This window comes from Pinus tabuliformis, chromosome 2_2 (assembly GCF_031772625.1).
Source record: "Pinus tabuliformis cultivar Carrire ecotype Pingquan chromosome 2_2, CPIR1, whole genome shotgun sequence".
NCBI lineage: Eukaryota > Viridiplantae > Streptophyta > Pinopsida > Pinales > Pinaceae > Pinus > Pinus tabuliformis.
This window is the reverse complement of record NC_142300.1, coordinates 1,145,556,159-1,145,560,523: the sequence shown is the minus strand read 5'-3', so window position 1 is coordinate 1,145,560,523 and position 4,365 is coordinate 1,145,556,159.

The following is a 4,365-nucleotide window of genomic DNA, read 5'->3' as shown; positions in this document are numbered from 1 at the left end:
TGATCAATCGAGGCAAAGCAAAGGGACACCAATTTGCGACCACAACCCAAGACTTGAGATCATTGAAGACTCCTTATCACCAAGCCATGAGGAGGTGGAAGACAAAAGCATTCTCAAGTAGATATCAGAGACACAGTAGTAGGAGTGGTTTTACACAACCACATCATCAAGCAGTCCATGTCAGTTGTGTCATGTCATGATTTTTCATAGGCCACATCATCATTGTGAATCATGTATATTCAAAATGTATTGTAAAGTGGAAGTCCAAGGGACACACATGGAATATGAAGAGTCATGTAAGTTGAAAGGTCATAGGAAGTCAAAAAGTCATGAGGGTATTCAAAGAATCACAAGGAGGGTGAAGCATCACCCCTTGGTTATATATACACGCTCATAGTATGAGCAAAGGACCTTTTCACCTTGGATCCTTCCGCAAGGCAATAGAGAGACCGATCATTTCTTTAAGGAGCAAGGAGTGGCTCCAACGCTCCACTATTGGAGATAGTGATTTTCATTATATACATGTGTCCTGAAAATTTTATTTAATAACAGAAGCCTTCAAGGCCATCACATTCTTCATGCATGAATTATGGATATTTTGTTGCAAATCTCTTTCCGAATCCATCGTATTTGTTATACTGGATGATCGATATTTCAAACCTCCAATTGTGGTTCATCTTCAGGATGTAGAGTGAATGTGGAAAACTAATCGTACCAAGGTTAATAATAAATAGGAGTATAGGGTTGAAAAGTGTCCAACAATGCAAACCCTAAAAATAATTCTATAAATAAAATTATAAATTTTTTAAAGTGTGTGATTTAATATATAATTGATGTATTTATTAAATTTTTTGAAGATTAAATGATTATGAAGAGTTTTATATATGCTAAGAGTTGTATAAAATAGTAAGGAATATATCAAAGGTTATGTTTAATATTGGTGATAAAAAGAACGTGATAGAAAGTTATCCTTATACCCCTAGAATTTATGGAGCTCCTAAGGTTCATAAAGAAGGGATTCCATTTAGACCTATAGCAAACACTATTGGTGGACCTACTTATCATCTTGCCAAACATCTAGCCAAAAAAATGAAACCCTTAGTTGGCAACACTGATTCATTAATAAATATTCCACTAATTTTATCAATGAAATTAAGAACATCAAGCTTGATAAAAATGACACTCTTGTTAGTTTTGATGTCACATCTCTTTATACCAACATACCTATTGATGCAGCTATGGAGGTGGTTCGTAAATTAACTAACCATGACACATCCAAACTCGTTGAATTATGCCTTAGATCTACTTTCTTTAGTTTCATGGGTGATATTTATGAACAAACCTGTGGAGTGACGATGGGATCTCCTCTTTCACCCATTATTGCTAATTTATTCATGGAGTATTTTGAAACCAATTCCCTAAAAACTTCCCCTTTAAAACCTAAAATATGGAAAAGGTTTGTAGACGACACCTTCATCATATAGCCCCATGGGCATGATACATTGGAAACTTTTAAAAAACACTTGAATAGTCTTCCTTCATCCATAAAATTCACCATGGAAGTAGAAGTTAATGATAGCCTTCCCTTTTTGGGCATCCTCATTACCAGAAAACTTGATGGTTCCATATCCCACCAAGTATACCAAAAAAGACCCATACTGAGCAATATCTTCATGCTACCTCTCACCACCACCCCACCCAAAAATTAGTAGTTCTAAACACTCTAGCAACAAGAGCTGTTAGAATCTCTGATAAATAACACTTGGAAAAAGAAAAATCACACCTCATAAATGTATTCCTGAAAAATGGATATAAAAGACATCAAGTTATCAAAGCTATTAGAAATTCCAACAAAGAAACTTATAAAAACAAGAATAGGGGTAACTTTTCTGGCAAAGAAAACCTTCCTTACATACTTGGGACCACCGAGAATATTTCCCACATCCTCAAAAGAAATAATATTTTAACCACCTTCAAACCTTTAAATACCATCCACAATTTCTCAAGTCTGTCAAAGATCCAATTGACCCTAAATGCCTGAAAGGGGTTTATTTAATTCCATGCTCATGTGGGGTTCCACATGTAGGAGAGATTGGTTGATCTATCAAAATTAGAATCCAAGAACATTCTACTGACAAAAAAATTAATCGCTCAAAAAACTCTGCTCTCGCAGAACATTCCAATAAAAATAAACATCAAATTTGCATTGATAACACTCGCATCCTTGCTAAAATTGACCACTACTTTCACAGGAAATTTAGAGAGGCTATAGAAATTAACAAAATCCCGAAAAACCTAAATAGGGATGAGGGTTGGATGATAAGTAAAAATTGGATTCTGGCCTTAACCTCTAAAACTATATCTTCTCAAAATTCCTCCCTTTAATTATTCCTTTAACCAATGAGTTGCCCCATAAATTTTATATTTAATATTTCTTTATCATAACATAATACATTTTTCATCATTAAGTTAAATCAATACCAACATCTTAACATTTAAAACATTATTCATTCTACTACATATGATATTATTCTTAATTATCATTAATCATTAATCTAATAACATAACCTCGCATAAAATTCCTTCACATTTTTATACACATCTTATCATATTATAAAACATTCAACATTAATTAATCCCAAATAAATTCAATTAAATCCACATAACATTATATTTAATTATCATTCATTTATAAATCATAAAAACATAACCTTTAATATATCCTTTACTATTTTATACAACTCTTAACATATATAAAACTCTTCATCATCATTCAATAAATTCAATAAATGCATCAATTATATATTAAATCACACACTTCAAAATTTTTATAATTTTATTTATAGAATTCTTTTTAGGGTTTGCACTGTCGGCCACTTTTCAACCCTATACTCCTATTTATTATTAACTTTGGTACGATTAGTTTTCCACATTCTCTCTACATCATGAAGATGAACAATAGTTGGGGGTTCGAAACATCGATCATCCAATACAACAAATGCGATGGATCCGGAAAGAGATTTACACAAGATAATAATCACATAAACATGAAATCTAAAATTATGGATATTTTGTAAGACTATTCTGTGAATGTTTGTAATTCATGTTTGCTTTCATTTGTGCTAAAGTGGTTGAACTATTTCGGTTATTTTGGTACTTATCATATTGAGAATGTGGTGTAATTGCTATTATCGTTGTCGCATCCTCGTGGACTATTCCGCTGGAGAGTAGACATATCTTCCTCGTCATATTGCTTTCAATGACCATCGCATCTCTATGGACTATTTAACTTGATGTTTCATGAACCCTTCTTGTTCATGTGTGTCTCTACTAGGATGGTACTATTACCTCTCTCTTAGAGGCTCACTTCTCCTCCCCTCTGTAGTGAAAGAACTTTGACACACATATGATCAAATGCTCACTAGGCACAACCCCTTGATTTTCGAAGGTGCATGTGCACTCCTATCTCTTGCTGACAGTTAGAGCAAAGGCATATATAAAAGAATACATGGCAACAGGGTTGATATTCTAGATGGGGCCCCTACTCCAAACGATGAGATGTCTAATTGGTACTTCACATTGGGGAGACCCCTTGGTTGAGGGGTTGGTTTCCTTACCGAGAGGCCAATAATGTAGATACCATGGTCATCATACATCAGATCCTACTTGAATCACTGGCTAATTAGGACACAACATAATTATTTGGAGAGGTTTATTGCAACTCCGGACCAAAGTGGCGTCATGGATAACCCGTTTCCTTCCTCCGATCTATTTGTGTTTTTAGTACATCGTCCTACAAGTTATTTGTCAGAGAAGATGATACACTATGTTTCACATATGCAAGGATATCACTCTTGTAACTCTCATACTCTTTTCTCATTCTCTATTTTGACCACTTTTGGGCATATTTTGGTACTATCAACAATGGAGGGTCAATTTTACAACTTGCTTCGTGTTCAACCACCTTTTTCTTCCCATGCTAGTAGGGTTAGTTATGGAATCTTAGTTGGACTCCCAATTTCACCATCATGAATCAACCTTCTCAAAGGATTCTTTGCTTCGTCACAATTCACAGGAAATTCTAACATAGTCTCAGGCTAAATGCATTTCCTTAATTAGTCACGTTTGGCTCGACTTCTCAACTTTGAACCTCGACTCCTTTTCACTGGTTACAGATATAGGGGTCTCCAAAGCTCATCGGGGTCTTCTTTATCCTTTATTTGTTGTCGAGCCTCATGGTGCTAGTAAACTCTAGGTGGTGGGCATGGGCTCAGTATGTTTATAAACTTTGTTTGGAAGGAAATTGTAGTTCAAGGTTTAGTTGTACGTTTTCGGTTGTAGGCCTGGAATTTTCCAAAGTTCGTT